The sequence below is a fragment of the Leopardus geoffroyi genome, chromosome E1 (genome assembly GCF_018350155.1).
Source record: "Leopardus geoffroyi isolate Oge1 chromosome E1, O.geoffroyi_Oge1_pat1.0, whole genome shotgun sequence".
Classification (NCBI taxonomy): domain Eukaryota; kingdom Metazoa; phylum Chordata; class Mammalia; order Carnivora; family Felidae; genus Leopardus; species Leopardus geoffroyi.
In genome coordinates this window covers 10720745-10746275 of record NC_059330.1, presented here as the reverse complement: position 1 = coordinate 10746275, position 25531 = coordinate 10720745, and the positions used below count along the sequence as shown (strand labels likewise).

General features: G+C 49.9%; 1 protein-coding gene across 4 annotated transcripts in view; it reads left to right on the top strand.

Annotated features, from left to right (window-relative positions):
- Nucleotides 1-1754: 1754 nt before the first annotated feature.
- Nucleotides 1755-25531, top strand: part of EPN2 (epsin 2) — an 87338-nt gene continuing 63561 nt past the window's right edge. For 2 of the 4 annotated variants that reach the window (XM_045487558.1, XM_045487557.1), the window contains exon 1: nucleotides 1794-1950. The gene's annotated coding sequence lies outside the window, so the exon portion shown is untranslated. Of the gene's footprint in view, nucleotides 1951-25531 lie in introns of all 4 variants that reach the window. The other 2 variants (XM_045487559.1, XM_045487560.1) reach the window with 2 other exon arrangements.

The window sequence follows — 25531 nt, the reverse complement described above, 5'->3', positions numbered from 1 at the left end:
AGTTAGAGAACATTTTGATCATTGCAGAAAGTTCTCTTGGGCAACACTGGTTCAGACAATCTATCTAACGCACTCCAGCCTGCACTGAGCACCCACAGTGTATTGGCGTAATTCATCTGAGGTTGCAAATCCTAGTGAAAGTGAACTTTACCTCCATTTTGACCTCAAATATTCTAATGGATTAAGTTCTTTGAGGGCAGGGGCCATAATTCATGTAAAGCTCTGCTCTCCCAGAAGGCCCAGGAAGGTCCCGCCAAGAGTGAGCTGCAGTTTACGGGGGAGTGTTGAGCTGGTTGAGGACCCTCTCCAGGAGGGGGAGTGGGCCAAGTTCAAAACAGGGAGCTCAGGTTCCTGCCACAAGGTTTAATTCACTCTCCTGGTGCAGAAGGGACACTGAGCAGTGGGAGGGGGCTGCAAACCATGGGGAGGAGTTTCTAGCATCTGGAATTACCAGTGTTGGACTTTTCAAAGGAAAAATGACCGGGTGGGTTTACCAATGTGTTAGTTTCTCTCTCTGACTTCCTTGTTGCTCTCCTCCTCTCTCCCTCCCCTCTCTCCCTCCCCTCTCTCCCTCCCCTATCTTTTCTTTCCTTCCTTCTCTTTCAGTCTCTCTTTTCCCCTTTCCTTTCACTCTTCTATTTTCCCTGAGAAGGGAAGTCTAGATCCCAGCTTGTAAGAACAGAAGGGATGTCTTTATCCACCCGGTTTCTTCATAGGGAGGAGGAATATAAGGCTCAAAGAAGTGCAGTGACTTTTGCCTAAGGTATCTTAGGAGAGCAGAATGGGACCCTGAAAACGGAGCTTGGCATAGTGTTGATGTCACCTGGGCCTCCTGGGAACAGGGATGGTGCTGTCCACAACCCAGCAAACCCTGAACCATACCCCATACTCCGCGGTCTGGAGTAGGTTAATGCCGTGAGGTCCCAGGAACCTCTGCAGGGTGTGCCTCTTCTCCAGCTTTGTCTTTGCCTCCCTTTGAGCCTTGCACAGAGCTTGGCACATAGCAGGTGCCTCATGGGCACTGGTTGAACCACATGGAAGGAGCGGTTCCGGCTGCTCTTTTGAGAGTTCCAGGCCGTGTGAAGGGGTGAGTCTGTGAATTCCTCACGTGAGGATGACGGTGAGCCAAGGGATCCACCTTCTAGATCCCTTTGGCAGTCTAGCCAAGGCGATGCACCCCTTTCTCGGAATGATTTTTGAGTGTGTTTTATTGAAGTATTAACACACATACGGAAAAGTGCACACGTCTAACGTGTACATCGGTAAATTTCCACAAAGTGAACGCACTTGTGACCCTAGCACCAAGCTCAAGAAACCGAAAGTGACCGGTGCCCCAGTAGCCCCTGGCGCCCTCCAGGCTCCACCTCCTGAGAGAAGCCCCTATAGGAACAATGTTTTCAAGTGCATACTGCGAGGGAAAGAACGGAATTTCACGTCCGATGAGGGCTCGGGGTGCGTGCCTGAGGCTGGTGAGATGCTTGTGGAGTATGGGGTGTGGGGGGACTGGGTGGGTGGGGGGATCTCAGGGAAGGTTGCCGAGCGCGTGGGTTCGGGTATGAGTTCGCCAGGGCTTGTAGGCGGTTGGGGGGGGTCGTTGAGACGCGTGTGTGGGACTTGGGGGAGGTCTGGGGGATTGGGGCGTACGCCCCGGGCGCTGCAGGAGGGCCGGGCGTTCCGCTAGGGGTCGCGGGTCTGGTGGGGAGGGGGGGGGGGGAGGTCGCGGAGGCGGGGCCTCGGGGCGGGGGCGGGGGCTCGGGGCGGGGCCGGCGGGCGCGCGCACGCAGCCGGCGCGCCCCCTCCCGGCCGCCATGTTGGCTGGTGTGTGGGTGTCAAACGGAGCTGGACGCGGCGGCGGCTGCGGCGGCGGCTCCGCAGGCTCCGGTCGCTCCCGCCTCCTCAGCGCTGGCGGCGGCCGCAGCCGCGCACCCGGGCGGGCTCGGAGGAGCGGAGGTGAGCGGGGCCCACGCGCCTCGGGGGGCGGGAGCGGGGCCCCAGGGCGCGGACCCTCCCCTCCCTAGGGCGCGGACGCCCTCGCGGAGCGGCTCCCCTCCAGCCCGCCCCCCAGAGCATGCACCCCAGCTGCCCCAGCTGGGTCCCTGCCTCGGGTGGGACCCTTTTCTTTCCAGCCAGGCCCGTCCCCACGGGCTGGGGCATGGCCCCCCTCCCCACCTGGATCCCTCTTTCCGCTGCAAAGACCCCCAACCCCCCCCCCCCCACCCCGTTTCCCTATCGGGGAGCTTTTGCTTTTATATTCTCTGAGTCTGAGGCTCCTCTTACTCCCACCCCAGATCTAGGAGCCCTCTCCGGGCCCCCATCCTCTTGCCTTTCGGCTTGGAACCACCCCGCCCCTCCTCCCCAGATCACTTTCCTCCCCACCTCGGGCCAGGCACCCCTTTCCTCCCTCCCGCCCCCGTGCACAGCCCAGCCCCCGTTTCCTCCAGGAATCGGGGGAGGGGTCCCCGCTGTCCGGGATCCCATCCCGTCGCCCCTCTCCTTCGGGCTGGAGCGGGGCCCCTTTCCCTCCCCAGGGACCAGGTTCTCCCTCCCCACCCCCGACCCCCACAGCACAGCGGGGACGGGGGCGGCAGAGCCGGGCTCCAGCTGCCTTTTGTTCCGCGTGGGATGGCAGAGACCCCGCCCGGCGGTCCCGTTCGGCTGATCCGGGTGGGTTTATGGGTGCGTGGGGGCCGGCCTCTTCAAGGAGACCCTCTCTCTGCCCGTGGGGCGGCTCCCCCTGAGCAGAGCGTGTTGGGAGAGGCTGGCCCTTCCTAGAGGAGTCTGTGCCAACAGGTTTTTGTTTGCGACCTGAAGTTGGCCCAGTGGCTTTGCCGGGGAGGGGGGGGGGGGCAGGGGAGAGTGGGGACAGCTTGTTGTCCCCTGAAACCCCAGAAGGGGCCTGTGAAAGCCCATTCCTCCGCCCTGGGACATCGGCCGGGGGTCCCTTCGCTGTTTCGTCCTGGGGATGCATCTGAAATCTGTGCTTTAAGAGAGGACGGGGCCTGACCATCATTGGGGTTCAGATGGGGGAAACTGAGGTCCAGAGATGTAGTGATTTGCTCAAGGTCATGCACTGGTACCGTGTCACCGCCAGAACTAGAAGGTTGGTCTCCGGGGCTTGCTTTCCAGGACATTTTAGAATTTTTTTTTTTTTTTTTTAGAGAGATGTTCAGGATATTATTCCCCCTCCCCCTCCCCCTTTTATTTTTAACATTCACACAAGATAACAGGCACGAAAAGATGTGAAGTATGAGTTCTTGCTTTCCACCTCCAGAAAATGCCCTGTGAAAGAAGAGATTGCAACAGGAGGTTAAAGGGATAGAAAAAGGTGAATTTTAATTACTCTTCCCCCCACCCCAATTACGTAAGATAATGAAGATTTGGCCGAAAACATGTGCATCTTGTAGCCCTAGATACCAGATGATAGGTGCTGGCAATATCAGATACTGAACCCTGCACAGCAGTGATTGAGTTTGCACTGATAATTAAGTTTTCGTCTGTATTTAAATGAACATCAGGAGGGACTACAGTTTGTTTCCAAATTGTTCTTGTGCCAGTGAGTGTATTTGGGGTAAGTGATGGTGTTGGGGAAGCCACCAAGATCTGATCTTTTATGTATCTGTATTTTCCCTTTCATATTTTAAAGCTTACTAGTTTCTTTAGTTCTCATATTCGGTTAGTCATGTTACCCGTCGCACTGGGCTTTTCTTTTGTAAGCGCTGAATGAGATACCGGCTAGTAGAGTTGGGTAAAGTACAAATTGTTGTGAGACATGATTCACGATTGTTTCCCCGCAAGGTCCTGGAACAGGAGCAAGTTTGGATTGTCCTGTGGGATGTACTGATCTCTCCTGGTTTCCACAGGCTTTTTGCCTCCTTGAACCTTGAGTTTGGCAGATGGGGAGTTCGGTGGAGAACTCTTCTCCCAGCAAGATGTGCTGTACCAAACACCCGTGGTGCATGTGAAGAAATGTAAAACTTTCAAATGAGGATACCTCGTTTGGTATATGCAGCCTTAGAAATGACCCATCCCTTGTAAAAAAGCCTTTGTAGAAATACAGTGGATGCCTCTTAATGTAACTGCCTTCCATGATAAGGTGTGGATTGCCTGAGACTTGGGATTCTGATAGGAGTCCTACAAAAGTAGATGCGTTTTTAGGGCTTTGATTTGTTTTAATGGCTGGGCTGTTGCTGAACTTAAAGAGTGGGCTTTTTATTCATTTCTTTTTGAAGATTTTATTAGGAAGAGGACAACTTCCAGTTCTTTGTGGACTAAAGTGCCAAGAAATTTTCATGCAGGAATTGTCCTTTTCATCCTCTTGGGAAGCGCATTAAAGTTGTTAAAGCTTCTTGGCAGTTGGTCTTACTGTTGTTCCCCAGAACCTTCCTGTCAGAGTGATGGGGCCCGGATGACTGCGGTGGTTGTCGCTTTATGGCATGAGTACCAGGTGACCCTGAGCCTTGGAGAAATGACAGGGCTTGCATTTGGGGAACTTGAGGTTGGGGAGGATATGAGGAATTTTCTAGTTCTACTCCCCTGTTTGTCTGCTGGGCTTTCTATTCATGTGTTCAGTTTAAACAGACCTCTTCTGTCAGGCCTTTGCCGGCCACCTCCACCAGTGTTTGGGTCCCTCAAACCCTTCTCTTCAAGCCTCACCACCCCAAACAGCCTTTTGGGGCACTTAGTCACGTTGTCTCAGTATCGGGCTTTTGCGGCACTGTGACATCTTTGAGGCCAGCGACCGCCCTCCCAGTCTTTGCTTACCTCTCCAGTACCCAGCTCAGGCTCTGACACATGGTCGGTGCTCAGAACAGGTCTAGGATGTGAATAACTCCTGGGGGCAGAGGAACAAACTTTGATTGGTCCCCTGCTACAGGCTCCACTGTTTCGCCTTGCTCTTGCAAAAACCACTACTGTCCGTCCCGCAGTCATCTGTCATATGGGTGTGTCACGTCACATGGCACATGGGCGGCTTCAGCCACATGCGTGTTGTCCCCCACCTGCAGTTGTGAGAACTGAGACCCAGGCGCTGAAGTCCTGTGCTCAAGGCCACACAGCCACTAAGTGATGGGGCTGGGATTCCAGCGGGTTTGTTGGGGTTCCCAAATACTCTTATGCCTTTTGCCTCACTGGAGGAACCAAGTCTCAGAGAGACGAAGAGACTTGTATGAAGAAGCCCCCCTGCAAGTTGGCAAGGGACTGAGTGATGTCACTGAGGTCGTCGAGGGTGGGAGAGAGCACATTTTGTTTGGCCTTGTGAAACGACTATGGCCATCGGTTGAGTTTTTGAACATTGACAAGCTTTCTGATAACTTCGTCGATGGTATTTTCCTTGGTCTGAAGGGGTCTAAAAATAGAAACTTGGGGAAACAGATACAGTGAAGTAAGTGTACGTGCCGTTGAGTGAGTGTATCCCGTCCATCTATGGACTTGTTTGGTTCCATCTATTTTTACTGTCAGATGGTTGAGTTTTTCATGTCTTGAAACGCAAAGTTGTTTCAGCAGACTTTGTTTTTTTTTTTTTTTTAATGTCATTTCATTTTGTCTTCACATCGACCTATGACACAGGGATCACCACCCATCTGTGAGTGGAAAAATGGAGGCCCAGAGATGTTAGGTAACCTATGAGGAATTCGCACAGCCAGCAGCCAAACCAAGGTCTGTGTGATTCCCAAACCTGGGTGCCTCCTACTCCACCAGCTCGTGTATAAAGCCCCTCAGTGTTATGTGTGCTCATTTAATTTATTATATAGGATAAGCCTGTGATCTGAAAATCACCACCGAGTTTCTGTAGAAAGTTGGAAATTGTGAATGAGATTTCTTTTTCCTGACCTTAGGATCAGTGAAACCACTGTAAGTTGAATGTCAAGAGTTTAATGAACCAATTGAACTGACAGACGCTAGATTTAGGGTTAGATTAAAAAAAAAGAAAGAAAGAGAGAAAGAAAGAAAGAAAGAGGCTTGCCTCCTTTGAACCAGATCTGCAACATTGTTAAAATGTTCCGTGTCCATGCATTGGATTCTTTGTGGTGACTCATTCCCAGCATCCCCAGGTACTGGAACCTGCTTTGTGCCTGGGCACAGAAAAGCCTTCCTGTGGGTGTCAAGGCTGCATTCTCAAGCGTTCTGGAGACAGAACAGGTAACTTCTCTTTCTGTTCAAAGCAGTGCCAGGAAGTGGGTGCACAGAGGGCTGTGCAGAGGACTCCCCCCCCTCCGCCTTCCCTTCGTGGCAACCCCGCTGATAAATGGAGCAGGGAGAAGCAGGCTCGTCCTGAGGGATGGCCGACCATCTAGGGCTGATGCATGATGTGGGTTTAAAAGCATCTATAATTAATCAGTTCTGAGTGCAGGCTCCATCCTTCCTCTTTCCCACCCCTCTTAAGCTAATGTCATCGTCGCATCCTGGTGGCTCGGTAGCTGAGAGCACCACATGGTCCAGACAGTTTGGCTACAGAGTCCGTGTGAGAAATAGCTGTGGAATGAGACGTGGGTACAAATTGGTCTCCTGGCTGGGTGGCGTTGAACACTGTACTCACGGAGCTTCATCTTCTGCATCTCTGAAGTGGGGCTAATAGTAACCATCTTGCAGAACAGACCAGTGCTTCTCAGACTCCAAGCGTGCATTGGAATCACCCCGTGGCCCATTACACACGTTGCCGGGCTCCGCCCCAGAGTGTCTGATTCAGTAGGTCTGAGGTGAGGCCTGAGACGGTGCATTTTCAGCCAGTTTCCAGGTGTTCCTGATGCGCCTGGTCCAGGAACCAGGTTTGGGAACCCTGGCCCAGAGGACCGAATAAGAAGGCTTGTGAAGGTGTCAGTCAGCACTGGGCGACTGTGCTGAGGGCGCTCACACACAGCAGTGGTTTTCTGCCTCTGAAATGCTTCTGGATTGCTCGGAAGATGATGGCATGACACTTGGGAAGGGACTTTGGTTTGTCAGATGTTTTCGCTTCGTTCTTATGTGATGATAACTTGGACCGTGGTCACGGGCATCATCACTATGGGAGTTAGTTGGGATGTTTTCCTTAATGAAGGGAATGTAAGACATCAGTGCCCTTCAAAGAGGCGCTAAATCTAGGATTCTGTTAGAAAAGCCGGTTCATCATTCCCACACATCAAACAAGATGTTCACTGTCAAGGCTTTTCAGAAATGCAGCTGAGAAGGGGCAGGGCACCAGACAGACTCCCACGGGGCCATTAGGGATGGCCACTGGTGTTAATGGAAGTCATTCCTCCTCCCTCCCCATGGTTCAGATTGATTTAATATTCTTTGGTGTTTAGGGTTTGGGGGGAAAAATTCATTTTCCACCAATAGTAATTATCGTCTTGTCCATCAAAACCAAACATGGTCTGTGTGAGTGTGTGTGTATGAGAGAGAGAGAGAGAGAGAGAGAAAGAGAGAGAGAGAGAAAGAGAGCGCCCTGATGGTTTTCTGATGTCTCCTGTGTGCCAGGCCCTACGCTACTCCATCTACGTACAATATTTAATTTCATTCTGTTCCTCCAAGGCCTGTCACGATTTCCCTTTTTGCATATGCAAAAACTAAGGCTCAGAGGGGTTCAGCACCCTGCCCCAGGCCACACAGCCAGTAAGTACCCCACCTAGTTTTTGCTGCCACCTGTGTCAGATTCAAAACCACATTATTTTCACTGCCTCACTCTGTAGCCATCCCAGGTGCTCCCATTGCTTTGCTAAACCCTCGTAGCAACCCTGGGAAGTACACGTTTCACAGATGAGTAGACCAGCTCAGGGGCGGGTCAGGCTGGTTCATGTGTACCCACCCAGTCCCGTACCTGTCTGGTTTTGGAGCCTCATGAAGCTGTTTCTGTGGCAAGACCTCACCTCCCTGTCCAGGGCCACAGAAGTAAATTCTAAGATGTACATCTGCTTACAGCGGGGGCCTGGGAGGACCCCAGCTGGGTTGGCTGGGAGGAAGTCTGTGTGGGCTGGTAAAGGTTTTTGTGTTTGCAAAACTGTGTTAAAATAATTGCCCAAATTGCTCTGAGGAAAGGGCTCATTTCTTTTTTACTCTGTAATCCTGAAGCTCTGCACATTGGTTCTGTAAACATGACACATGAGAATTAAGGACTAAAAAAAAAAAAATCCTCTGGTTAATGCTGTTGTTAAAACGTGATCAAATTCACGCAGAGGAACTTGTTAGTCTTAAACAGTTATGTAAATAAAAATATAAAGTGTCTCCTTCCTCAGTAGGCAATTAACATATGACTCGTAGCAAATGGGTCATTTTTCTGGTCTTAACAGTGTATGTGGAGGTTGGGGTGTGATCACTTTCCCAAGGTTTAAAAATTGCCTGCAGCTCCCAAGCCAAGGAGTGGTAAACAGCTATGTGTCAGTACCTGCCCTGCACTCTTGGGAGGCCCTGGAGGTTTGGACTCAAATTTGTTGTTCTGTAAACGCTTTCAGGCCGAGGTGAATAAATCATCAGAGCTGGAAGTTGGTTCTGCAGAGTCCGCCCCGGGCCCGTCCTTCCTCCCTCCCCAGAAAAGTCATAGCAGTGGAGGAATACTGACAGGCTAAAAAATCACATATTTACTTGAAAGTGACTTCTCCGCGAGTGCCTGGTGATATCCAGTGCTGTCCTGGGGTATAATGACTGTACCTGGGATCCCAATGTTTGGGAAACACATGATGAGGGGAATAACTTTTATGCCACTTCATGAGAGGCAGTTCAGCTGATGCAAAAGCATGAGGATCAAACCGAGGGCCATTCTATGACATTAGGGCAGAATATTTGAGGTCACCGTCGACCTGGAAAATCTGCAACATGTGGTCTCTTGTCAAGATGATGCACGTCGGGGAAATGCTATGTGTCTTGCCACCGATCGACAGTTAGTATTTGTGAGACAATAGAAGCTGGTGGTTTGCTAAGCTGTGATTTTGATTCTTTGTTAAGACATCAAGAATGCAGAAAAATCTAGAAGAGTCAGGGAAGATGTCAGGGAGAAGGTAGGATTTGAGGTAGACCTCAAAGGACAGGGACCAGTATCCGGGTATAGAGGACAAATGGGAAGGCATTTCAGGTCGAGGGAACATCAGGGGGCGAAGCTTGGGGTGGGCGTGGGCTGGGGCCTGTGTGTGGGGTGTGCGTGGCACCCCACGTACACAGAAGCAGCTTTGCCCGGGGGATGCTGGGAACAGTGAGGACAGAGGTGGCCCGATGGCCTGGCTCTGATGGGGCAGCGGCCTTGGGATTTGGTGGTGTGGGCAGTAGGGTGCTCAAGTGTTTGGGGTGGGGCCCTCTGGCAGGGCCTGACCCGGCAGATCGGTGAGACGAGATAGGTCACAGTTCCAGCAACAGCACGAGGGTGCGCGTCAGAGTGAAGGGAGGTCCTGGGGTCCGGTTCTGTTTGGGGAGAGGCAGGTGCCCCGGGGGCCTCCGTGCTGGCTGGGGAGAGTGGATGTGACACCCTGAGAGCCTGCAGTTTTTACCCTTGGCTGCACCTGCAGGTCACATGGCCTGGAAAGCTTTTTAAAAATGCCTGTGATAGGGCCCCACCCCAGACCATGGAGGAAAAGCCAGTCGTTTGTTTTTTTTTTTAGAAGCACCCCAGATGATGTTCATGGTTTGTGTGGGCCGGCAAGATGAACTGTGTGCTCAGGGGAGCCTCTGGGCGTGTCAGGGATTAGAAGGTGGGAGCCAATTGGAGCACGAGGAGAGCAAGAAGCCTTTGCAGTGATGAGATATGAGGTGCTGGGCTCTGAGCTACTGTAGAGTAACCGAGGAACCAGCTTGAGGAAAGAGGGAGGGGGCAGCACGTAAGGTGGAATCGTGCCAGGGAGAGATCACCCCCCCCCCCCCCCCCCCCCGGGGCTGCTGAGGTTTGCCTTTGAGCTACTTTGCAAAAGGGGGCTGGCCCAGCAGAGAGTGTAAACTGGGTGAGGGCCGGAGAAAAGATTGTGCCCCACCTGTTTGGCAATGTTCCTCCCCCTGATTTTCAGCCAGGAGTAGGGAGCAGGCACGGCGGGTTCTTATCTGGCCGTTCAAGCCTATGAGCCAGATTCCTTCCTACACCCCTGATTGTAATGACTGCAGCAAACACCGCTTGTAAAACTTAAAACTACATTTGTTCACCGAAGTTCCATTAAAGGTAGTTGTAATTTAGAGTACCTAACTGAGGTAGATTTGCTTTTCGTGGAAGATGTCTGGAAGAGAGGTTTTACCTGGTGCTTTTTTTTTTTTTTTTTTTTAATTTTTTTTTTCAACGTTTATTTATTTTTGGGACAGAGAGAGACAGAGCATGAACGGGGGAGGGGCAGAGAGAGAGGGAGACACAGAATCGGAAACAGGTTCCAGGCTCTGAGCCATCAGCCCCAGAGCCCGACGCGGGGCTCGAACTCACGGACCACGAGATCGTGACCTGGCTGAAGTCGGACGCTTAACTGACTGCGCCACCCAGGCGCCCCTACCTGGTGCATTTCATGCATATCACAACATCATAATTTATTATATTTTCAGAAAGAAATTAGTTTGCGGTCCAATTAATTCTGTAATGTTTATTGAGCACATATGTACTGTGCTCCATAGGTTGGGAATACACGGAGGGAGAGGTGTAAGTTCCTGGGCTCACGTAGCTTATGGTGCACAGAGAGTGGCTCCTGATGGAAGGATAAGTGATGGCAGCCTGGGAGGGAGGGTAAAAAGTGGCATCAGATACCCAGAGTGAGGCTGAAGGCTTCAGGGGAAAGGGTAGGTAGGTAGAGTCGTGCAGGGAAAGGGGGAGCTCTGGGGGACGCAGAGGAGAGGCCTCCGGGCCAGAGAACAGGGCCAGGCCAAGGGCTGAAGGCGAAGGTGTGAGCTCGAGCTGAGCGAGGGTGTGGAGGAGGAAGGGCCGGACGTGAGGCGGAACAGGCGGACTGCTTAGCCCTCTCTGAGTCGCGCTCTGAGTCGGGACTTGGCTTTCACACAGTCTTTTGGTGGCGAGTGGGCAGCGCCCCGGGTCTTTCACGCTGCCTCTGATTGGAGCAGCTCTGCTCTGCTCTGCTCTGCACGTGGGAAACTAAAAAGAGCTCATTTGAAAAGTGTTCCTCTGCTGTTTCAAAAAAAAAAAAAAAACCCCAAAGTGATCTCATTGCTGTAGGTGCAGGGGAGTCACTGACAGCAAGAGAGCGCCCTGTGGGTGGCCGGGAGAGAGGGCCTGGAGGCTTCCCCAGGGAGCTGAGAAGCCCTCACTTCCTTCTTTCTGCAGGAGAAGGTGGGGCTGAGAGGGGTTCTCACCTCTTCCACCCTCTGCTCTAGGCCACTCTCCCAGGTCCCAGGGTGAGGTCTGGGCCATGTGCCGTGCTATGGCTAACAGGTCCTTTGGGAATGGAGCTCTTTACGGTCAAATAGCTCTGTTTCTGTCTTTTTCTCTTTTGTAAATAAGCTGTGTGCCCAAATGGGGCTTGAACTCATGACTCTAGGAGCAAGAGTTGCGTGTTCTACCTACCGAGCCAGCTGGGTGCCCCAAGCAGCTGTATTTTCCAGAAATCCCTGGAGAATTTTATGACCAGGTCATAAAGGTAAGGGACCTAGCAGTTCACCCTGGGATGCATGTCCGAGAGATCACGTGCCAGGCTCTTGTGCTGGGTACCGGGGAGGTGGCCCAGCCCTCAACTCTTCTTAGAGTAGACTAGACAAGAGTGGTCCACAGGCCCCATGCGGCCCACAGATGTATTTTGTCTGGGCTGTGCTGGGCCTTTTTAAGGCATTAAAGTTGGTTGCCCTATTAGTTTCCTCTGGCTGCTGTAACAAATGATCACAAATGCAGTGGCTTAAAACAACAGTTGTGTAGGTTAGAATTCTAACACAGGTCTCAGTGGGCTAAAATCATGGTGTAGCCAGGGCAGTGCTCCTTTCTGGAGGCCTTAGGAGAAGATCTGTTTCCTCGTGTTTTCCGGCTTCTGGAGGCTGCCCTCATCCCTTGATTTGTGGCCCCTTCTGTCTTCAAAGCCAGCCACAGTTAGGCTGTGTCTTTATGCCGCATCATTCTGACAGGGACTTTTCTGCATCCCACTGCCACTTTTAAGGATCCTTGCCATTACAGGGGTAATTCAGGATCTTCCCTATTTTGAGGTCAGCTGTTCAGAAACCTTAATCTCATCTGCTACCTTAATTCCCCTTTGCCGTGTAACTGGGATTAGGATGTGGACATCTCTGGGAAGCCATTATTCTGTCTACCGCAGTTGCCAACATGAAAATCAGGAGATCTTACATAGCGATCCGGACTTGCAGCTTCATTGACAAATCAGAACACTTGGCAGCCAGGGGCCTGCACTGTTGCCTGGCAACAGTGGGTCAGTGCCAGTGTCGGCGCCATCTCTGGATGGGGCTTCGTGTGCCAGTTCTCTGCAGCCCCCACCCCTCCCATGACGCCTGGTCACTTCCCTTCGTGGCCTGGGCCCTGCTCTGGAGACCCAGGACCCTACATAGTTCGTCACGGCAGTGTCTCCTGTTCAGGGTGGTGGGGCTTGCCAACCTCCCTGTTCGATGCCCTCCTCCTTGCCCTCACGCTCCACCCTCTCTGCTTAGACACTTGTCTCCCACCCTCCTCTCCCTGACCCAGGCCTCTACATTCCAGAGCATCTCGGATGCTATTTTAGGTGGGCATTGTTTGTACGATAACTCCTTGCCTCCTGTCCTCTCCTTTCCTGGCACCCAACACTGGTACATTCTGGTGCCTTCCATTTGATATCTTGCATCGACGTTTGTGAGAAGCAAGATGCACCTTGAGAGTAGTGTCCATCAGAAGTCAGGATCACACAGCAAACATTTAGCTGAGCCTCTACTCGATGCCATGTACTTACCTACCTACCTACTGGGAATTCAGTGGGAAGGGTGGTAGGGATGCTGGCCTTGCCTCCCACCTCCATGTGGTTCTCCAAGAGGGAGGAGGAGAAACAAGTGGATAGGTGATTGCAATTTTAACCACCTGTTGCATCTAGGAAGAGCCTGGCAGCCTCCTGCTTCGCTGGGGCTGGGAGGCGAGCTCCGTTTGCAGTGGTAGGGGGTCCCCTGGCTCTGTTAAAGGCAGTTCAGTGAAAGGTTTCCTTGTTTCCAGACCCTCGCTGAATTTGGGGGAGGCATCTCGAGGCCTACGTGATGTATTGGTTTACAGTGTGAAGGACCAGGTCAGAGGACTCTGTGTCGCTGCCTGGTGGTCTCACCTGGGGCTCTGGTTCTTTTCTGGGGAGCCCCTTGTGTGGCCTCTTGTGGACAGGCCTCCACAGTGACCCTGAACTGTAGGACTCAGGTGGAGGACACTGGGTAGAGCCCCCAGAACTTGACAGCTTAAGGGCATCTAGTTCTTTTACCTGCGCGGAGCATTATCTAGCATATTAAGGGTATTGGGGAACTTGCTTGAAAACAAAGTAAAACTTTTCATTATGGGGAATTTCAAACATAGAAAAATAGACTAGTTCAGTGAACTCCCAGCACTGAGCTTCAGGAGTTTTTTTTTTTTTTTTCCTTTTTTAATGTTTATTTACTTTTGAGAGAGAGAGAGAGAAACAGAGCACGAGCAGGGGAGGGGCAGAGAGAGAGGGAGACACAGAATCCAGAGCAGGCTCCAGGCTCTGAGCTCTCAGAGCCTGGACGCGGGGCTCAAACTCATGAATTGTGAGATCATGACTTGAGCCAAAGTTGGACGCTTAACTGATTGAGCCACCCAGGCGCCCTGCTTCAGCAGTTTTAATCTAGGATCCTTCCCCCTACCCCTCTTCGATTCTTTCTTTCCTTTTTTTTTTTTTCCCCCCTCTTCGATTATTTCAAAGCAAATCCCAGACTTACTTCATTGATCAGCGCTTCGGTATGTATCGCTAGCAGATACAGACTCTTTGGAAACTTGTTTTTGTAATCTTTTTTTTTTTTAATCTTTGTTTTTGAGAGAGAGTGCACATGCGTGTGTGCAAGCAGGGAAGGGGCAGAGAGAGGGAGATACAGAATCTGAAGCAGGCTCCAGGCTCCAAGCTGTCAGCACAGGGCTCAAACTCACGAACCGCGAGATCATGATCTGAGCTGAAGTTGGATGCTTAACTGACTGAGCCATCCAGATGCCCCTGGAAGCTTGCTTTTAAGTGGAGACTAAACACCAGGCATCCTAATTTTGATTTCGTGTGCTCTGGAGTCAAAGCTGACTTTCTGTACTTGTGGGTGATAATCTTTATACAAAATCTTGATGTGGGTTGAATTTTATTAGCACAATGAGAATTTTGCTATTAATTTTTTTAATTGCAAAATACATGTAACACAAAATTTACCATGGTAACCATTTCAAAGTGTTAAGAATTCAGTGGCATTAAGGGGCGCCTGGGTGGCTTAGTCGGTTAAGTGTTTGGCTTCAGCTCAGGTCATGATCCCACGGTCCGTGGGTTTGAGCCCCGCGTTGGGCTCTGTGCTGACAGCTCAGGAGCCTGGATCCTGCTTCAGATTCGGTGTCTCCCTCTCTCTCTGCCCCTCCCCAACTCATCTCTGTCTCTTTCTCTCTCAAAAATAAGTACACATTAAAAAAATGTTTTAAAAATTCGGTGGCATTAAGTATATTTACACTGGGGCATGTGGATGGCTCAGTTAGTTGAGCGTCCGACTCTTGATTTTAGCTCAGGTCCGGATCCCAGGGTCATGAGATCCAGCCCATGTCAGCTCTGTACTGGGCGTGGACCCTGCTTAAGATTCTCCCTTTCCCTCCGCTCCCCCCTGCCTGTCTCTCTCAAAAAAAGTATATATACACTGTTGTGCAATCATCACCACAATGTAGTTACAGACTTTTTTCATCACCCCAGAAGGAAACCTGTACCCGTTAAGCAGTTATTCCCTATCCCTCCCATCCCCAGCCCCTGAAAACCACTAATCTGCTTTCTCTCTCTAGGGTGCTCGGCCCGTGCTGGGCATTTCATAGGCATGGAGTCATACGGGTGTGATCCTCTGTGTCTGGCTTCTTTCACGGAGTATAGTGTTTTCCAGGTTCAGCCCTGGAGTCACGTGTGTCATTCCTTTTTATGGCTAAATAATATTCCATCGTGTGGACAGACCACAGTTTGTCTATCTGTTCATCTGTTGATGGACATTTGGGTTGTTTCCACCTTTGGCAATTGTGAGTGGTTGCTACTTTAACTTGTCCGCGCTTACTTTGAAATGGGTGATGTGATGCATGGATCAAAAAGAAAATGTCGTCATAAAGGGGTGGGGGGGGTGGCTACTTCCATAATCTGTTGATTTTTAACCCATTTAAAAAGAACTTATTGGGGCGCCTGGGTGGCTCAGTCAGTTAAGCATCCGGCTTCGGCTCAGGTCATGATCTCGCAGTCTGTGGGTTCAAGCCCCGCATCGGGCTCTGTGCTGACAGCTCAGAGCCTGGAGCCTGCTTCCAATTCTGTGTCTCCCTCTCTCTCTGTCCCTCCCCTGCTCATGCTCTGTCTCTCTCTGTCGCAAAAATAAGTAAAATTAAAAAAAAATTAAAAAAAAAAAGGAACTTATTACTGAAGTACATCGTATGTAACGGAAAAGCATTCAGGGACTCAGGCCTGTTGCTTTTTTTCGGTGGCCATGAGGCCTGCTTAGGAGGCTGCCATCTGGGAGACATCCTCCTCTTCTTAGACCTGAGAGACCACAGCTATGGGTCTGAGGGTGGGCAGTGGCCTTTTTTTTTTTTTTTTTTTTTTAGCATTGGCATTGAGGGAAATGCTTGACTTTGACTCCAGAGTTATAGGGGCAGACTTGGTGTTTTCATGAGTCATTGCCTTTATTTCGATGCCTCAGTAAACAGTGTCTGCGCTTGTGTTGTCAGGTGCTGGAGGTCAGGGGGTTAGGTTAGATATGTTGTTATCTGTGCAAAATGAAGTGGGTTTGGTAACACGTTTTATATGTAGACGTTGATTTCTGTTAGATTTTATTTCTAGCAAGGAGTTAGCGAACAGGCTTGAATAAGTCAACTGCTGACTCGTGGGGTGCCCGTCGCAGGGGCTGCCTTGTGGGGCGAGATGCTCTCTCGCATCATGCTGTGTGTCCTCTTTTGGAGGGTCCAGAGAGGTGTTCATCTCAGGTCCCAGGACAAGGAAGAACTCTTCCGTGAATTAGCTCTATTTCTGTCTTGTGGGCAGCGTGAATCATCTTTGCCTTGGCCATCTGGAAGCTCAGCGCAAAGTCGATCATTTGGGCCCGCTCTAGTGTGGCCTGCACTTGGGGTTCTAACCTTGCTTTTTGGCCCAGCCTTTTGTTTTGTTTTGTTTTGTTTCCTTTTTTCCTTCTCTTTCCCTGTTGCTTGAGTTTCTTTGTTTACTTGCTTTTCATTGTTATGTGGGTTTCTCTAAGCCAGTGATTCTCAACTGGGCTCAATGTAGTTTGTCAGGATAACCTGGGGAGCTTCTTTTTTTTTTAAATGCCGATGCTTGGGGGGGCGCCTGGGTGGCGCAGTCGGTTAAGCGTCCGACTTCAGCCAGGTCACGATCTCGCGGTCCGTGAGTTCGAGCCCCGCGTCAGGCTCTGGGCTGATGGCTCAGAGCCTGGAGCCTGTTTCCGATTCTGTGTCTCCCCCTGTCTCTCTGCCCCTCCCCCGTTCATGCTCTGTCTCTCTCTGTCCCAAAAATAAATAAAATAAACGTTGAAAAAATAAATAAATAAATAAATGCCGATGCTTGGGACACCTGGGTGGCTCCATCGGTTAAGCCTCTGACTTTGGCTCAGGTCATGATCTCACCATCTGTGCGTTCGAGCCCGCATTGGGCCCTATGTTGACAGCTCAGAGCCTGGAGCCTGTTTCAGAGTCTGTGTCTCTTCTCTCTGCCCATCCCCTGCTCGCTTGCTCTCTCTCTCTCTCTCTCTCTCTCTCTTTCTCTCAAAAATAAATAAATATTAAAAAAAAATTTTTAAATGCCGATGTTGGGTCCCCACCACCTTCTGTTTTAATCGTTTAGGGAAAGTGGCCTGAGCCTAACTATTTTCCAAAGTTCCCCAGATATTCACCTGTGTGGCCAGGGTTGGGAGCTGCTGTTTTAGGCCATTTCACATTCGTTTCGCAAACAAGACAGGGATAAACAGAAGAAAAGGATGGAGTCTGGGAGGACAGCTGACCCTAAAGTATGGTGGTTTAAGCTCAGAGGAGCCAAGTAAAAGGGATTATGTAGCTTCCAGTGGTTTTCCTGCCAGTGGAACCAGTGGGAAAGCTCTGAGGGGATCCTCTCTGTGGCCAGAACTGCAGAAGGCTTAACTCCTGGGACCAGGGTTGGGGGGGGGGGGGGGGGGAGAGGCTGGGATTTTGCTCTGAACATCTCAAGCCTGCTTAGTGGTAGTACAGCTTTGTAACCAGGTCTTCTGGCCCATTCAGGACCCACGTCCCATACTTGGGACCTAGTTTGTGCTTTAATTCCATTTGTTATAAAAAGTAATCATAGAGAAGACCCAGTGTATAAAGAGAAAATTTAAAACATGGTCTTTGCAACTAATCCAATTCCTCCTGCACTTTGAAAAAGCACTGTCTCTGCCTTTTTTGTTGTTGCTGTTTTGTTTTTTTAATTTACTTATTTTGGCGAGAGCACAAGCAGGGAAGGGGCAGAGAGAGGGGGACAGAGGATCTGAAGTGGGTTCTGTGCTCACAGCAGTGAGCCCGATTCCAGACTCAAACTCATGAATCGTGAGATCATGACCTGAACCAAAGTCAAAAGCTCAACCAACCAAGCCCCCCAGGTGCCCCTAGCACTTTCCCTGCTTTAAAGAGAAACAAGAAATTATGAAAGAAAAGACATTCTTTATTGATTAAAAAAACCTATATTTTATCGGTAGAAGAAAATGGTAAATAGCACGAGAAATCACTGTAATCTGAATGCAAGGTGTTGGATAGATGTTAACCTTTGAGGAAAGAGAAACAAATGATTATCGAAACAAAACCAAACCCATTATTTCTTCCTTCATCCCACCCCATCATTGTTTTTATTTACTTCTTTCACTTTTTAACAAAAATCTTGTTAGCTCTTTTTCTCTTCTGATTATGTTTAAGCCCACTCTACCAAAATAGATTATCTGCAGTATGGGATTTCCAGGCTGATTTTCTTTTTGCGCTAAGTCTCAGAGAATGGTGAGGGTGCCTGTTTGAATGGTCATCAAAGAAAATTTGGAAAGTTCACCTAAGTAGGAAAAACCAAACTTGAACTTGACCTATAGCCTTGCCCCTGTAGTCACTGTTAATAGTTTGGTTTGTTTTCTCTAAGTTGTTTGTTCGTTGAGTACGCAGGGGTCCTTGTGTTGTGTGTGACCATTGCCAGGATGGTCCAGAGCTTTCCCTTGAACAGCCACAGTGGGAAGAGGTCAGAGCCTCCTGCAGTTTCTCCCCTCCTCCCTTGCTGGGGGTGGCTCCGGTCTTCAGCCTCCAGAGGCTCTGGGAGGGCACTCAGGAACTCTCTGCTTTGCTGGATTGCTAAGGGCTTATTAACCAGTTGGATGTGGGTGAGGGAGGGGAGACGCTGACTGTGGAAGCCGTTGATACTGGTGCGGAGATGGGAAGTGTAGGGGGGGAACCGGTCTAGGGGGAGGAGGGCTTCAGGGCCGGACCGTGGAGCCAAAGACTGACAGAGGCTTCCAGAGAGGGGCAGGCTGGCCCCTTGGGCAAAGTTACCTACTGGTCTCTGGGCTTCAGTTTCCCCCTCGATGGTGTAAATGAGAGAGTGGGACTAAGCGATACCCAAGTCCGTCCTGACTCCCAAATGCTTTCTTCCATCCTCAGTAAGAGCGGCAGTCAGGCTGGCAGTTGTTTTTGTCTTCTGAATGTGTCTTTCCCTTTGGTGAGCTGCTGATGAGGTGTCGGTGATGTGGGTGTCGGCATGTTCTTACCGCAGTTTATTGCCTCTTCTCAGAAGTCCCCGTCGGAGGAGGAAACAGGCCAGTTCCTTAGGAAATGTGTGTGCCTAGGGCTCAGCAGCTCACTTCTGATCCAACCCGGAGAGCTGGTCCAGGTTGTAGGTCAACTGGCTTGCTTCAGGGGCACCCATGACATGTCCACGTGCGGTCATTTCCTTCTGGGGCCCTCAGCATTGCTGCCGCACGGGGACAGGCAGAGGGGTCATTTGTGGGTCCCTGTGAGTGGGTGTCCCACGCCGGGGACAGGTCCCCGCTTCTCTGTCCAGCGGTGTTAGGCACGCCTGGCTGGTTACTGAGCCAACCCCAGTGACAAGCTGTTAGCTTTCCCACAAGACTGCACATCCCGGGAGGAGAGCAGACCCTGATGGGTGCCGCGTTCCGCCCAGGGCCTGGTGATGGCGGATGGCTTAGTACAGACTTGTCACTTTGAGGTTTTCATTTGTGTGCTACATCACACTACCAGCTGGTGGATATTTAAGAAGTCTTTTTGACAGAAATTTAAAAGCTATTATGGAGGCTTCCTCCCCGCCCCCCCCCCCGTTTAGAAGAAGGAAATCCATTTAAAACTCAGAAAGGGGAAACAATGTTGTCTTCTTTAAGAGGAAAAAAAAAACCCTCATTCTGTAACGTACCGGCTTCTGAATCGAGACTCAGAAATGAGATTAAAAAAACAAACTGCCCTGTGATCTGTGGTGACAACACTGAGACTGCTTGGGATTCTCTCTCCACCCCCCCCCCCCCGCCACCCCCCCCCCACGCCTCTGCCCTCCCCTGCTCATGCTTGCTCGTTCACTCTCTCAAACAAATAAACATTAAAAAAAAAAAAACTGTCCTGTGAGGCTCATGGAAATCGAATTTGGAATTGGTCAGCCTAAAGTTTGTCTCCTTTCAGTAGGTAATGTGGAAATACGGTTTTGCTGTTGTTGTTGAATATGAGCACAGTACCTCATTGGCTTGGCATGTTTTGAGCACTGAGTCACTTCAGAGGGAAGTTTCCAGACAAGGATCACATCCCTTTGAGGGCCAACGGCCTGTCCTTCTCACTTGGCACTTCTTTTCGCCCTCTTCACACTTGCCCTGTTCCCCGGCTGGCTGCTGGCTGGGTGGTGAGGAGGGCTGCCTTCTGATCGAAAGGCCCAGGCTACCTGCTGGGAGCTTGCGGTCTCTGATGGGTCTTGAGGAGGCTGAGACTCCCCTCCCCCCGGAACGGAACGCCTGGAGGAAGAGTCCGTGTTCTCTGTTGCTGGCATCCAGGGCCCATCCCTGTTTGGCCTGCGCGCTCTCTTCTGGCCTCCTTCTCACTGCTGTCCCCTCCCCACTGGCCCGGCTGGGTCCTGAGCCCGTCATTTTGCTTGGAATGCACTCTGCCTGCCGCTCAGCCACCTTGACCTTCCCCTTGCCCGCTCCACCGCTGGCCCGTACCCCTTGGGCTTCCATAGTAGGGTGTCGGCTGTCTGTGTTTCCCTGCTTCCCATGGGCTGTGTCGTGTGAGCTCTTTGCAGACAGGGTTTGCGTCTGACTCACCTGTGTCCTCCAGCACTCTGCTGCCACCTGACCGGGGGCAGGTGTTGAGGACACACTTGCTGCACAAGTGGGGGCTCGTAGCCTCTTGTTCCTCCCTTCCTTGCCCCTGCCCCTGGTGGTCAGAGAGGCACCTGCTCAGGGCCATGCAGGGGTGGGGTGGAGGTGAGGGGTAGGAGGTGAGAGTAGCAGGGTGGCAGGGTGGGTGGGGGTGCGTGGACCTGTGGGCAGCGCAGGGGAGAGTGCAGGTTGGAACGGGGTATGGACAGCTGGGAAAGGCCACCACAGGCCATTTGCGGCCTTCCAGGTGTGAAACCTGAGGAGCCTGGCCAACACGGATGCAGACTGTCTTCTAGTCCTTGCCCTTCAGCTTCCCAGCTGTGGAGGTGGAGGTGGGCTCTAACAGATGGACAGGCTGAAGGACACAGGGCTGGGCGGAGGCTTACGCCTGGCTGCTCATGGCACCGGCACGTTGGCCAAGGGCTTTGATATTTAAAAAAAAATTGTTTTAATGTTTATTTTTCAGAGAGAGAAAGTGAGAATGGGGGAGGGGCAGAAAGAGGGAGACAGGATCCTAAGCAGGCTCCTCGCTGAGTTCAGAGCCAGATGTGGGGCTCGAACTCATGAACGGCGAGATCATGACCCGAGTGGAAATCGAGAGTCAGCCGCTTAACTGACTGAGTTAAGCACCCATACGCCCCAATATTTTTTTAAATGAGGATGGGACTTTTTTTTTTTTTTTTTTTTTTTTGAATAGACAACACATTGACATAGGTTTGAAATAAAAGATTATTGGGGCGCCTGGGTGGCGCAGTCGGTTAAGCGTCCGACTTCAGCCAGGTCACGATCTCGCGGTCCGTGAGTTCAAGCCCCGCGTCGGGCTCTGGGCTGATGGCTCAGAGCCTGGAGCCTGTTTCCGATTCTGTGTCTCCCTCTCTCTCTGCCCCTCCCCCGTTCATGCTCTGTCTCTCTCTGTCCCAAAAATAAATAAACGTTGGAAAAAAAAAATTTATAAAAAAAAAAAAAGAAATAAAAGATTATTAAAGTATACTTTGAGAGATCTTGCCCTTCACCTCTGATCTCATCTGCCTTGTCCTCCCTTCTTCTTCTTTTTTTTTTTTTTTTTTTAAATGTTTATTTTTGAGACAGAGAGAGCACAAGCAGGGTAGGGGCAGAGAGACAGAGGGAGACACAGAATCTGAAACAGGCTCCAGGCTCTGAGCTGTCAGCACAGAGCCCAACGCAGAGCTCGAACCCACCAACCATGAGGTCATAACCTGAGCTGAAGTTGGAAGCTTAACCAAGCTGAGCCACCTAGGCACCCTCCCCCACTTTTTCTTTTTTAGCGTTTATTTTTGAGAGAGAGAGAGAGAGAGAGAGAGTGTTGCTGGGGAGGAGCAGAGAGAGGGAGACGGGGAATCCCAAGTAGGCTCCGTGCTGTCAGCACAGATCTTGACTTGGGGCTTGAGCTCGTGAACCGGGAGATCATGACCTGAGCCAAAATCAAGAGTCAGATGTTCAACCAACTGGACCACCCAGGTGCCTCTGCCTTCTCCTGAATAGAGAGTCCCTTTTAGCAGTTAGGATATCCTTCTAGTGTTTCTTTACTCAAATAAAGCAAACACAAATTTATATCCTTATTTCTCCCTTTTTATTAGAGAAAAGAGCACACTACGCATAATCATTCTACACCTTGCTCTTTTACGCTACCACTGTAGCCTAGAGATTTTTCTATTTTTATACTTGGAGAATTATCACTCTTTCAGCTGTTTGATATTGTGAAGTTGTTCCTTTGTTTTCTTTTAAATCCCATCCCCTGGGGCGCCTGGGTGGCTCAGTGGGTTAAGCGTCCGACTTCAACCAGGTCACGATCTCGCGGTCCGCGAGTTCGAGCCCCGCGTCGTGCTCTGGGCTGATGGCTCAGAGCCTGGAGCCTGCTTCCGATTCTGTGTTTCCCTCTCTCTCTGCCCCTCCCCCGTTCATGCTCTGTCTCTCTCTGTCTCAAAAATAAATAAACGTTAAAAAAAAATAAAAATAAATAAATAAATCCCATCCCCTAAACAAAGGCATTCGGGTTGTTTCCAGCATACCTCGCCTGCATCCAGTAGGCTTATCTGTGCATCTTTCCCGCGTGTGCAGGAGGACCTGAGGGTAGCGTCCCCCAGGGACACCGCTGGGTCAGAGGGCAAACACATTTGCAATGTGGGTAGATTTTGCTAAATTGCCCTCTGCAGGGGTTGTTCCGATTTGTACTTCCATCCAGCAGGTATGAGTGCCTGGTTCCCCACAGCCTTGCCGAGAGAAGGCACAGTCAGATGTTTGGATTTTTGCCAACCTGACAGGTGTAAAAGGCATCTCAGTGTAACCTTCGGTTTGCATTTTTCTGAAGTGTGAGCCGATCGTGTCATATGTTTAAGGACTACTTACTTATTTAAGAATATTTATTTATTGTTGGGAGAGTGCGTGTGGGGGGGTGGTAAGGAAAGGCGGACAGAGGATCCAAAGTGGGCTCTGTGCTGACAGCAGTGAGCCCGATGTGGGGCTTGAACTCACGAAACATGAGATCATGACTTGAGCTGAAGTCGGATGCTCGACTGACTAAGCTACCCAGGTGCCCCGGGACCATTTATATTTTTGTGTGGACGGTTCTTTTCTCATTTTTTTTCTTGGGTTATTGGTTGTTTATTTCTCAATCACTGTGAGCTCTTTATGTTTTGGGGAGTTTAGTTCCTTAAGTTAGGAGTTGTAAAAATTTCTCAGGCTAGGAATTGTTTCGATCTAGCCAGATTCTTTAAGTACCTCCCTCCCACCCCCATCTCCTGTATTTAAAGATTCAGACTGTGGCCTTGGGACAGAGTCTGGTCTCTATTGGGACAGAACCACAGCCTTGGCTTCCTTCCAGGATTTTAAATTAATTGACCACAGACACGTTTTGAGTCTGCATGGGGGTGGGCTACGTGGTGTTGTGAAAACAACCAGCCCCTCATGTTTCTGTGGCCCGACACAGCAGAGACTTCTCTCTCTCCTCGTGCCGCGTGTCCAGGGTGTGCGGTCATCGGCGTCATTCATGGGCCCAGGCTGACGGAGGCACCTTTTTTTGTTGGTGGTGGTGGTGGTTATTAATGGCTTTATCGATTCACAATTTGTGTACCACGCAATAAAGTTCGCTTGTTTGAGATACACAGTTCAGTAGTTTTTAGTATATTTACAGTTGTGCAACAATCAGCATAATCTTAACATTTCATCACTCCCCCAAACACCTCATACTCATACCCGTTAAGCAGTCCCCCCACGCCACCCCCAACCCCAGCCTTCCTTTACCTTCTGGCAACTGTCAGTCTACTTTCTGTCCTCTGGATTTGCCTGTTCTGGACATATAAACGGAGTTATGTATACAGTAGATAGCCTTTTGTGCCTCGCTCCTTTCTTTAAGCATGCGGTTCTTTTCTTTTTTATTTTCTTTATTATGTTTTAATAAAAAAATATATATATGTTTTCAGGGATAGAATTGTGATTCATCACTTACATACAACACCCAGTGCTCATCCCAACCAGCATCGTCCTTAATGCCCCTCACGCCACTAGCCCTTCCCCCACCCAACACCCCGCCAGCAACCCTCCGTTTGTTGTCTGTATTTGAGAGTCTCTTATGATTGCTCTCCCTGTTTTTATATTATTTTTGCTTCCATCCCCTTATGTTCATCTGTTTTATATCTTATTCCACATATGAGTGAAGTCATATGATATTTGTCTTTCTCTGACTAATTTCGCTTAGCATAATACACTCTAGTTCCATCCACATTGTTGCAAATGGCAGGATTTCATTCTTTTTGATTGCCGAGTAATACTCCATTCTGTATATATATACCATGTCTTCTTTATCCAGTCATCCATCAGTGGACGTTCGGGCTCTTTCCATACTTTGGCTATTGACGATAGCGCTGCTATAAACCATTGGGGTGCCTGTGTCCCTTAGAATCAGCATTTTTGTATCCTTTGGATAAACCCTAGCAGTGCAATTGCTGGGTCGTAGGGTAGTTCTATTTTTAATTTTTTGAGGAACCTCCATACTGTTTTCCAGAGTGGCTGCACCAGCTTGCATTGCCACCACCAATGCAAAAGAGATCCTCTCTCTCTGCATCCTCGCCAACATCTGTTGTTGCCTGAGTTGTTAATGTTAGCCATTCTGACAGGTGTGAGGTGATATCTCAGTGTGGTTTTGATTTGTATTTCCCTGATGATGAGTGATGTTGAGCATTTTTTCACGTGTCTGTTAGCCATCTGGATGTCTTCTTCGGAAAAGTGTCTATTCATGTCTTCTGCCCATATCTTCACTGGCTTATTTGTTTTTTGGGTGCTGAGTTTGGTAAGTTCTTTATAGATTTTGGATACTAACCCTTTATCTGGTATGCCACTTGCAAATATCTTCTCCCATTCCATCAGTTGCCTTTTAGTTTTGCTGATTGTTTCCTTTGCTGTGCAGAAGCTTTTTATCTTGATGAGGTCCCAGGAGTTCATTTTTGCTTTTGCTTCCCTTGCCTCTGGAGACATGTCAAGTAAGAAGAAGTTGCTGTGGCCAGGGTCAAAGAGGTTGTTGCCTGCTTTCTCCTGTGGGATTTTGTTGGCTTCCTGTCTTACGTTTAGGTCTCTCATCCATTTTGAGTTTATTTTTGTGTGTGGTGTTAAGAAAGTGGTCCAGGTTCATTCTTCTGCACGTCGCTGTCCAGTTTTCCCAACATCATTTGCTGAAGAGACTGTCTTTGTTCCCTTGAATGTTCTTTCCTGCTTTGTCAAAGATTAGTTACCCGTACGTCTGTGGGTCCATTTCTGGATTTTTTGTTTGTTTGTTTGTTTCCATGATCTATGTGTCTGTTTTTGTGCCAGTACCATACTGTCTTGATGATTACAGCTTTGTGATAAGCTTGAAATCCAGGATTGCGATGCCTCCGGCTTTGGTTTTCTTTCTCAGGATCGCTTTGGCAATTTGGGGTCTTTTCTGGTTCCATACACATTTTAGGATTGTTTGTTCTAGCTCTGTGAAGAATGCTGGTGTTGTTTGAATAGGGATGGCTCTTCCAGCGTATTTTCAAACTTCATCACGTTGTAGCGTATATCTGTACTTCATTCCTTTTTAAGGCTGAATAATATTCCGTTCTGCACCACATTT